Consider the following 11,580-nt stretch of genomic DNA (forward strand, 5'->3'; position numbering starts at 1 on the left):
GATTTATCAATCTCACAGTGCCAATATTTGTTGTAGTCATATCGGAGAAGCCTCATTCTATGTCTGTGACAGCACTCCTTTATAGAGCATTATAGTTGCTCTATAACTTGAGGCTACCTCATGAAACAGTCATTTTTCCTACTGTCTACTGCTGAGTTTGTCAACACCCCTTCCCAACCCTCCTCCCCAAACCAACACCTTTCCCCCTTCTGTTACTATTGCTTTAGCATTGTTTTGCATATAGTGTATTGCATATAGTGATGCTGTAGTCATGATGGTCCAGACATTACGTAAGCAGCAAGGATTCTTAGTGGTAGACTCTTTGCTGGATTCTCTTCCTGCATTAATAATGATGATTATTGGGCAGAGGTGTTATTGCAATGCGCAAGTTGTGGATCCACAGGTCTCCAGGAACCTGGGCAGAAAAAAATAACAGTGTGCTAAAGCAGCTTCTGGTTTAAAGAGTGCAGGGTCTTTTGAAATATGTGTTTAAACAAAAGAGCTGTTACTGGTATTGTCTTAAGGGAGGGGCTGGAGAGTGGTATTGCCAGCATGCCATTTTGACCTCCTTTGTTTGAAATAAATAGTATTTTGGATGAAATTCCAAAGTCTCCTCCGTGATTGAGAAATCGTTTGGAATTGGGTATATGAATGATCCAGGTAGCTTTGAAGATATCAGTCTTTGTAAGAAAAGTACCCTGGGTACTGTCACTAGTTTCTCTGCTAGGGGAATACCAAGCTGCTGCAGTGCCCTAAAACATTGCAGTAGCAATATAGAGAACTTAAACATGTCTAGCCCCATTGTGCTAGGAACTGTACAAACATAAAGCAGACAACAAGCCCTGACCCAAGGGCCTGACAGCTTGAAAATAACATTTAAGAGGCAGATGAAATGAATACAAGGGCTGATGATAGAAAGAGGGGCAACTAACACAAGTGAAAGTGTGTTTTGTCAGAGGTTACTTTGCCCATTGCTTTGAAAGCTCATGGCTTGGTTTTCCGTACACCTGCCCGAGGCCCAAGTAGAAATACGGAACTTAAAGCATTGCAGCAGTAGCCACCAAAAAGGCTTTGTTTTCGCAGGTGTCCAGGGTTATGATGGGCTTGGGGTTTCATCAGGCAGCAGGAGAGCAGTGGCAGTTGATAAAGGCACTCTTTTGCCAGATACGATCATCAGCTGGTATTTCTGACTTATCATCTTGGAAACAGTTTCAGGGAGGAATTTTATAGATCTTTAATCAGAGCATTGTGACTGGAATGATGAAATACTCTGGTCTTTTTGTTGCTCTACACTGTTGTGAATTGGACAGCAGTACTCTATCTGGGCAAGTGGCCAGACAGATCTTTTGATGGACCAAAGACATGATGGTAGATGCGGGGCTTGTAAGCTTTATTGATGAACATTATCTATGATGGCCCTGTTTCTGCATTGTTGTTCTTGTTGTACTAGTGATCTATCTTCCCCTTAACCAAGCTGTCATCTCCAGAGTCCTTTTCCTGGTGTTTCAATCAATCTGGGTCCAGGAGATCCTGCAATACAGCAGGATCTATATCAGAGCTGATGTAACACCCCACCCCTGCCTTTTCCCTTCATTCACCAAAACAAGACACTTAGGCTCCATTTGGGCAAAAGACTCAACATTATTCCTCACAACCTAGTGCAGTCCTACTTTCAAAATGGCTACCAGTCTGTTGCAAAAGGATCCAACTGTTGGATCTTCGTCTGGGTCTCAGGCACAGTTGGCAAGCGTAGACCCTGTATCTGGCCCATTTGAGGAGTACAGGCATTGTAGTCTAGTGACATTGACCTTAGAAGCAGTTCCTCATCCTTCCTAACCTCTTCCATTTGCTCAGATGTGTTCTCCCTCAGTGTTCACTGGCTGAGTAAACTTTTATATATACCTTCCAAGGACCATGCAAAGGTACTTAAACATATGCACTTAAATCAGCAGCACAAGAAACTGAGAGATCTGAAAGCAAACTCCATGAAGGTAGTTCGCTTCCACAGACCCCCTCATCCTTCCTGAGTGTGTTCTAGGGTTTGGTTACTGTCTTTCAAAGGGACTAGGACCCCCTTCCTGCTTAGACTTCTAATTTTGGTCACAAGGCAATCCCCCTGTCTTCATTAGAATGTCTTAAAAGCAGTCTGTATTACTTTTTCTTGCTTCTTATACTGGGATTTTCTGAGATTCAGTCATGGCAGAAGGAGTGATAGCAGCAAAATGTTTTGAGTCAGTAGCTCTGTCTGTATCCTAGCCTCCATTTCATGCACCAGGAAGGAACTGTTCAAAAGGCAATGGCTTTTTGGTGGTTTTCTTAGGAGTGTTGTTGCAATCTAGCATGGCAGCTACAGTATGCAGGGAATAACATAAACGGGGTTACCCTTTCAATCAGGGGTGGGCAAAATATGGCCCATGGGCCAGATCCAGCTTGCCAAGTAATTTTGTCTGGCCCACGTTGGGTCTCTCGGCTCTGCCTGGCCCAGGCTTGGGAGGCAGCTTGTGCCAGGGTGTTTGCAGCTGGTCTGCCACCCCCTGGTGCACAGCAGGGCTGCAAGACTCGTTTCTTGGCAGCCCAGCAGTGGCAGATTCTTCCATCTGCCACTGGTGCTGGACTGGCTCTGCTGCCTGGGCACCCCTGCTTGTCCACCTGGCATCCACCACCAAGGGCAGGATTCACACAGGTACGGTGTTCAGTTGGGTAGATGGGATGGGGCAGTGGTAGAAGGGGGAGAGGTATCCAGGAGTGGGATGAGTGGGCAGGCCTGGGATCTTGGGGCAGTGACAGTGCGGGGCCAGGGCTCAGGGAAGAGCTGTGAACCATTCCCTGTATGTCCCTCCAATGGGCACTGGTTCTGTGGGCAGGGGCACGCGGTGAGCAGATTGTGGCTCTGCCCCAGGACCCAGACCCATGCTGTCACCACCCCAAGATCCTGGCCCCATCCATTTATCCCGCTCCTGGATGCAGCTCCATGCCTACTCCTGGCCCCATCCCAACTGCACACCTTGCGCATGTGGGTCCCGGCCCATCTCCATGGAGACCCAAGGATCATAGGGCAGTGACAGTGCAAGGCCAAGGCCTGGCTCAGAGCCATGTCCTGCTTCCCGCTCATCCCTGCCCGCAGAACTGGCGCCTGTCACAGGGACGTGTGGGGAGCAGATCATGACTCTGCTCCAGGCCCTGGCCCCACTCTGTCAGCACCCTGAGACCCGACCCCGTGATGCTGGCCTTGCTTGCACGTCCTGCTCCCAGACACTGGTCTCCATTCACCTGCAGCCCCATCCCAGCTGAGCACTGAGCAGAGCCACTTAGGGAGTTTCGGTGAGCTGTTGGGGGTCTGGGATAGTGCAGACCCAGCCCATGACAGCTCACCAAAACTCCCTAAGTGACCCTTGGGTCCAAATAGTTTCCCACTCCTGCTTTAAATGGAGGCTGACTTATACGGCCCTTTTAATATAATACATCATAATATGGTAAATTGTGATTTATCTCCATGGGACCTCTTCTCTGAATAACAATAATTATCCTCAAATGTTTGACCTTCTGTGGGCTAAGTTACTTTTTAGGAATGGTATTTATTGTGCCTGTGGAATTTGAGATTACTTTCTAGGCGCTCTTTTCATGTCTGAAATATGTATTATTTTTGTTCTCTTATAGCATTTTCATTTTGTAATGCCAAATTTTGGATAATATTTCCCTCCCCTTCCCAACCAGGTTTTCCCAAGGCACACTGAAAGATACAGACAAGCAACAGAAGTCCAGGTGAGTGTCTTCTCTTTTCATTGATGATATATTCTTTTCCAATCCTGTTTTATTTTTGACTGCTTTTCATTGGTCCTCATCTGACATAAAGCACTGTACCAGCATCTCATATATTGTGAGAAACCAGTGTAATGTAAAATCTATCTTGTAAGGCCAATTTGAAAAGGTATGATAAGATCTGAAAATATACATCTCCCAGGTCCTAGGCACCTGTAAATAATGTGGAATATACTTTGTTTCCACAGCATGTTTATCTTAATCAGGAATCCATGGTTACAGGAAAGCAATCAGTGAGGTTGGCATGGCTGTGCCCTTAATTGCAGTCTGCAGATGATGTCATGGATCAGCTGTAGCTAGTTATGGGAACACAGTGGATAACCCTTATGTACGGCTGACATTCATAATAGGAAAATTGGAATGTACATCCAAATACAATGGTATATTGTGCAAGATCTACATAAATCTGTAACCTTAGTAAAAAGCCTCACAGTTAGGCTCTGCAGTACTGGAGGTAATGGATTGGTAATGAGCAGAGCTGAAGCAGTATGCAAAGAGGCAGTATGTGTAGTGTCATTGCTGTGCTTTTGTCAAACCTTGATAATACCGTGTGCGCTGGGCTGAAAGAAGCTTGTGATAGTAAGCAGAGCTGACAACAGCAGGGGTTGTGCATCAGGTGGAGGCATGAGATTAAGGAGCAATTTCACAAGATGCCCTCAAGTGCTAAAAGACAGCTTTTATTCTGAGTGTGTATTGTGCCCAGGTATCTGCTCAACTCACATCCACTTGAGTTCCAATCACTTTGTGGAGGGCAGTGGCATAGCTCTGAATTTGGAAGAGTTAAAATTTCTATTCTCTGCCTTTGTATAGTTCTGTGAGCTTGTGCAGTGTCCAACTGGGCCATCTGTTTAATATCTAGCAGAGGAAATGATGTAAAAACCATAAATATATTGCTGTGGTAAAAAAATTATAGACTGATGAATTGAGGGGAAGAGAGCCTATACTGCTCCACAAAAAGCTGAGTGCTGAAGCCCTTTTAATGCCCATTTGCTACCCAGTGCTGCTTCACCTGAACTTCACCCATTTTCTAAGCCTTCTTGTTAAATGTTTTGTCTTTCTACATCAGTTTCTTCAAAAAGGCAAATAACTTTGCTGATAATGGTCTGCTCACCAATTCAATCTTGGAATTGCCTTTGATGATTCTGCTATTAAGAGGTACATTTTCCAGCAGAGATCACTTAAGCTGATGTTGAGTGGTTTGTGACAATGGCTGGAGTGACAATAAATGGAGGGTTTTCTGTGTATTTTTACATGTGGAAACCAACCATTGATGGTGAAAGCTGTGGTATTAAGTGGAGTGTGACAGGAAGAGGAATGATACTATCAATTTTGACTGTACATAACACTATAAGAAAAGCATGGGAAAGGAAACTGTGTGACATACAGAGGCAAGCTGAAGCTACAGCAAGATTGCTTATCTCTTTTTTAAAATATTGTTATATTAATAAGAAATGTCTGGCCTAGAAAAACATTGTCTATACTGCCTGTTGTTCTAGATAATTTTTTCTACTTCCCTTTGTGATATTTTCTTCTATTTATTACTTGGTATCCTCTTGTATACTGCTTATATCTGAAATGACACTGGCATTGGTCACAAGACACCATCAGCTCTGACACTAATTTCTTCTACCAGTTTGGTGTGAAAAAGCTCGAAGCTCTTCTCAGTCTTAGCTCTTTCAGTGCCACTGTTTGGTTACTATCATAGTTACAAAATTATTGTAGCTTTTGCTCCAGGGTAAGGGAGAAGATCTTTGAATGGCAGCTGTAGATTTTATAGTAAAAAGACTGCAACATCTTTTCAAAGTTCTTTGTAGTTAGCGCTTTTTGAGCTAGCCATTTCCCCAGCTAATCATTTTTCCAGGTAGAAACTTTTTTAGAAGTAGAAGCTATGAAACAAGTGACAGCTTTAGAGTGTCTTTTGCACTGTCTTAAGTTTGCACTGTGCTTATATAGGGTTGACCTGTTATACCTTTATGTTCTCTTCCATAGTTAAATAAGAGATCACTTCTGATTAAAATGCAGCCAAAACCATGGATGCTGTAATAATAATAATGACATTGGCCTCTACAAAAATAGACATCAAATGGGGAGTAAAAAACTTTTCGCATTTGCTTGAAATGGAATGAAAATGGAGCTGTCCAGTATATAATGCTAATGAATGACTGTAACTCTACAATTTTACAATGCACTGGGTTTATCTGGTGTAAGGGAGCTGAATGTTGGAACAGTTTAATATAAAGTTTAGGAGGCTTTAAAAGTGACAGAGCATAAGATAAAATGTTTTCACTTATTCTGTGTGCAGGAAGCTTTTTGGCCACTTTCTTTACATTATTCCTGTGATCATTTCCTATGTTTTGGTCTGGTACCTAGCTGTCCCAAGAAACATGTGGTTTTGCTGCAGGAAGTACTGACTGAAAATAGATGAGCCAAATCCTCAGCAGGTGCAAACAGGTTGAGCTCCATAGAAGTGATTTATGCCTGCCATGGACCTGGTCTTATGAACCTACCCTGTATCATTTATGTAAGTCATTGACCTTAAAATATCAGGTATCTACAAGGAATCTGGAGCATATAAGTTAGAACTGAATTATAAAGAAAGACCAAATGCTATAGTGTGCCCTTTTTAAGAGATTTTAAGTCATCGTAAGGACAATTGAAATATATACTAACCTCTGTGACAATGGTGAAAGAATATCAATTTTGAGAACACACAAGACTGTTTTTTTCTTCCTCGAGGTAAAATGATGAGGCTTGATCACCCAGGCTACACACAGTTGGAAGGCAGGTTCATCACAATGCAGTCATGATCTCCATTTGCATTGCGGCTATCTAGCAGAGGCTTTAGTACTGATGCCTCAAACTTTCAATAATTGTGGATACCCTTTCTTCCCTCTCATTTCTATCAAATAAAGGAGCTTCAATTCCTTGCCATACTTCCATTTCCAGTCTTTCATGTACTTCAGATGTGAATGGACAGATGAGTATGGCAATGTGTTTGCTAATTAGGAAACTTTTGTTTTCCTTTTATGCTTGCAAGCTCTGGGCAGAATTCTAATCTGAGGAAAGAAACTAATTTTAATGGAATTAAGAACTACAGGGAAACCAGGGTCTCCTGTGTCTGAGCTTTGTCCAGAACTGAGCTACTGAGTTACTGAGAATTCTGGGTGCCCCTAAAGTACAAGGCCCAAATAATCTTTCTATCACTTGCTCTAGAGGAGACTCTTCTTTGGCAATCATTATGATAGCATGCAATATCCTCTTTCATAATTCTGGATTCTTATATTTCATTTGGGAGGACAAATTGCTCCCTATGTAAGACTTTAACAGAGGGCTCCCATCTCTAGACCTTTTCTAGCAAAGTTCTTAAATAGTGCTTAAAATAGTACTATTCATGTGCTTAGTTAAGCATATGCTTATGTGCCTTGCTGAATCCAGATCCAAACTTACTATAGCTTTGTAAAAACTCGATACATTCTAAATTCCCTTGGAAAATATCCCTTTCCAAAGGAGATCAGACTATATCCAGTCAAAGCCATTAAGAGTGTATTTATGGGCACTGACAAACATGCAGCTTCCTGGTCTAACTCATGGCACTTCATAGAAAGTGCCGTGAGGTAAACTGGCCCTTCTGAACCAACAAATGCTTGCTCTTGGATCAGGGTGGGTGGGTGATTGAGCTCCACTTTCGAGCTGATTTGGGGAGAGAGGCTGCAGGTCTGCAGCATCTGTTCCCTATCCCTGGCCCCCTCTCCAAGCTCTCATGCTGTCTTTGGATGGGAGGAGGGGAAGGCAGAGGAGGGAGGTCCATTTTTGGGTTTCTCCAGCCTGCTCTGGAGTGGGGGGAAGCCCCTACCTTGAGGGGCTCCAATCCATCCAACCCCACCCTCCAGTGTTGGCCGGGCACCCCCAAACTGAACTCATTCCCTTCTCCCCCTCCCATTTTGAAGACAAGGCTAGGAGCACACCTGGGCTGTGGCAGCCTAGTTCTGCTCCTGGTATATGCTGACACACATTTATGAATGCGCTCTGCTTTGGAGCACCTTCATCTGAATCCTCGTGTAATGAAGGTTCATATACTTGCACAATTGGGCACTTCTTTCAGTGCATAATTGGCATGAGAAACCATCATGTCTGTCAGTGAGTGCCCTGTTTCACTAAACATTGACCACTGGATTTTCACACATGTCTAAGTGGGTTAGAGGGATACAGCCCATTGTTTAAAATCTGTTCCTCAAATGATTGTGTTGCAGACAGTGAATGCTTGGAAGATGAGAGGGGAGCAGGCAATTACATGCAAATATGCAAGAAGAACTTTCAGCCTTAAGCTGGTTTGCACAATTACATTTAACTGGGGACTGATTCTTATACACATAGAAAACAGTTTCTGTCTCTTTCTCTGTAGTCCCTGGAGGTGTTGAAACATGTCTTATTGAGGGCAATGGTTTCTGAGGTAAATTTTGTGATAAGGGAGACACATGCTACTATTCATTTGTATAACCAAAGAGGCTCTTCTTTTACACAATGTTCAAAATATAATTAAGAAGTTGGAGGAAGTAAGGGGAAATTATTTTGCTGTTGATGAATGCTGTTTTGTGCAATTCCATTTAGCAGCTTTAAAACACTGCATTTGAAATACTACATTCTGCATTTAAGTCTAGTAGATGTAATGTATGATCATTCTGTTTCTACTAGTTTGTTTACTAAGGGATCTGGCTGGGAATTTTTACATTACTCTAGGAACGCAGAGGAGATTATATCTTTCAATAGCTGCCATGATATGATTTATTTATGTGTCTGTAAAAGTTATTGCCATTTCAAAACCATGAATAGAGATAAATATGAATTTCCTTTTCATGCCAACAGCAAAGTCTGTCTGAGACTTAGTGATCACTAATGTTTAGCAAGGGATTCTCAGGGCAAAGGCCAAGGTAGGATTCTTGATATTTTGGCTTCATAGGGGAGCTTGATCTATACAATAAGTCAGTAAGTACTAAGTGGCACAGCTGTTTTGTTGTGTATTGCTGGTGCCAGAACCTGGAGAGGAGCAAAGAAACCCTGGGCATAGGATGCTATACTTCTTCTTGAGTTACATTGCAATGGGCATGCCTTAGGCATCGTGACTGACTAAATTAGGAGGCCTAGATACATTCAGAAATTGGCCTGTGGCATGTTGGACAACCACCTGTGCTGCTGTATTACTTGAAGACACAGTCTTCCCGTTCATCCTTCCTGTTCTGGTCACATTCCTTCAGGCCTCACTGAATCTTTTCTGGAGATCCCACTGTCACTTGCAGAGAAATGGTAATCTTTGGGTGGAATCTACAAATGCTGTTGCCTCTTCCTGCCTTGGTAATTCTCTGTGTCCAGTAATTTTTTCTTGTGAATGTGGTGTGACTGCACAGAGCACAGAAAAAAATGAACCTTGGATGCAGGACTGTGACAATCAGAATGGATGGGGAAAGAGAACAATGAGGGGAGAGGTGAGTTAGGTTGAGGAAAAGCATATTTGAAAGAATGTGTGAAGAAATCCCAGCTTTCACTGCATGTCACATTATCTGATGAGCAATACAGGAGGAGGTCAAAACTGAAGGCAAACCTACTGGGAGTAGAGTTACGTTTGAGTGTGAAACCTAAACTTTTGGGATTCTTTTGAGGTTGATTCCCCAGATCTAAAGTTACATTAAGGCTAGGATTTTGGTGTTTTTGTTGTGCATAGAATGTAATAGAAAACTTTGTCAAGTATATGGGTTCATATACTGCATCTGCAGACACTGTCCTTAGATTTTCATTAAGGTTAGATGTTTTAGAATGTTTTGCCTATGATATTGCAGAAGCAAGTGTTAATGAATAAGCATCTGCTTGCACCTTCAAAATAGAGAAATTTTAATTCCAAATGACTCTGATCTTGCAAGGTTTTAAGAATATTCTGAGAGGTGTTGAGTATTTCATCTGTATTTGGCATTTAGTAGACAGTGGCCAGCACCCAGTTTGATGGCATCAATATAAACCCAAATATTGGTTAAAAGAGAAACAATTTCCAATTTTCTCCCTTTTAGGAAATGAAGTTTGCTCAATGGGAGTTCAATTTCCCCCTTTCTTTGCCTATACTGCAAGTGACCTTCAGTTGAAGTACACCTGTTCCTGGTTGAATTGGGGCTAACTCCGGATAGACAAAATCTTTTAGAAGTCATTTGAGAGCTGAGGGTATTCAGTCTTTTTTCAACTGGATTTAGTAATTACACCTTTGCAGGCACAAATGCCAATGGTGCTTAGGCAGTCCCAGGGTCTGACTGCGTATTTGGTCCCTTGTGTGTGTGTTTCTTGTTCTATTATCCATAAGTTTTTGATTGGCATTTGGTCTTGAGCACACCATCCGTATAGGAAAATGAGAAATAAGTACCTATTAATGTGTTCTTATGCATGTTTTACATTTGCATGCTGATGGAAAGCAAAGAAATAACAAAACAATTAACTTGGGGACTGAGAATGGAATAAAACACCTGTGTTGGATTCTGTTGTAAGTGGTGTTTTCTTCCACTTTTGTTGTACATTCCTATGGGAGATTCTTATGCCATCTCCTCTGGGCACTGCTAGCAAGTGGTGGGAATTAGGGCAGCTGTCAGATCTTCCTTCATTTCTCCCTTATAGACAGAATCATAGTTTTGCAGTGCATCTTAAAGAGTAAAAAAAACAACTGAACAACTCTGTGTTGTGGTATTTACTAGGGGTACACTGCTAAAGATTTTTTTCAGCTGATAACAATGGCCAATTATTAACCAGGCTTATCTGCTGATACCGATTTGATAGCCAACATGCAGTCTTGCAGCTTAGAGAGCAGCATTCAGCTGGTACGTCTGTGGGGGAGAAGGAGCATGGGGGAGAAGGAAGGAATGGGTTTTGGGGGGCAGATTGAGGTCCCTGTGGTGAGGGAGGGAGAGGGGCAGGGGCAAGGCCAGACACTGCTCAGCCAGGGTGGGGTGGGGTGCAGAACAGAGCCATGAGCTCATCTAGGAGGCATAGGGAGGTGGCTCTCGCTTCTGTGTGCACCTCTGAGGGAGGCATGGGGAGCATGTGCTCCCTGGATTTATGTGTGGGCAAGGGTGGGCTGCCCAATGCAGGGGCTGCATTGGCCTCTTCCTGGTGGCAGGGACTGGGCTGGGGCTACACTTGGGGTGGGTGGCAGTACCACTGGGAGGGGTGGCTACAGGAAGGGCTACAACCACCACAAAATTTGCTGTAGCTCCCCTCTCAGTGCCGCTTCAACCTGCCCTGCCCTTGCCCACCCTGAGTGGAGCCCTGACCCAACCCCCACACCAGGAAGAGGTCGGCACCATCCCCAGCCCTGAGCCCACAGTGAACAGCCCGCCCTTGCCCCACGCACTAATCCAGCGACCACATGCCCCCCTACCTTCCCTGGGGGTGCACACAGAGGTGGGAGCCCCCCTCCTTCTGCCCCTGCGGCTCCTGGATGAGCTGCCTGCAACTCAGTCCCATGCCCCGCTCCACCCTGGCTGGGCAGCACCTGCTTCTACCCCATTCCCTCCCTCGCCGTGGAGGCCTCAGCCTGCCTCCCCACACTCCTTTCCCACCACTGGCTTACCGACCAGACGCTGCACTCCAAGCTGTCTAGCTGCACTCCTGGCTGCATACATACTGTGGCTGCGTGCATGCACATGATGTTTGTCAGTGACATTATCAGCCACATTGGTCAAAAAAAGCCAATTGCTGATAATGTCAATTTTCCTTTTATTGGTGATGATC

The 11,580-nt window shown here is 43.8% G+C and overlaps 1 long non-coding RNA gene across 1 annotated transcript in view; it reads left to right on the top strand.

The window, feature by feature from the left end:
• Positions 1-3,762, top strand: part of LOC109321625 — a 230,177-nt gene extending 226,415 nt beyond the window's left edge. Inside the window, exon 3 of the long non-coding RNA XR_002104114.1 lies at positions 3,715-3,762. This is a non-coding gene — a long non-coding RNA (uncharacterized LOC109321625). The remainder of the gene's footprint in view (positions 1-3,714) is intronic.
• Positions 3,763-11,580: the final 7,818 nt, after the last annotated feature.

This window comes from Crocodylus porosus, unplaced genomic scaffold, assembly GCF_001723895.1.
Source record: "Crocodylus porosus isolate Cpor-Errol unplaced genomic scaffold, CroPor_comp1, whole genome shotgun sequence".
In the NCBI taxonomy this organism is placed as follows: Eukaryota; Metazoa; Chordata; order Crocodylia; family Crocodylidae; genus Crocodylus; species Crocodylus porosus.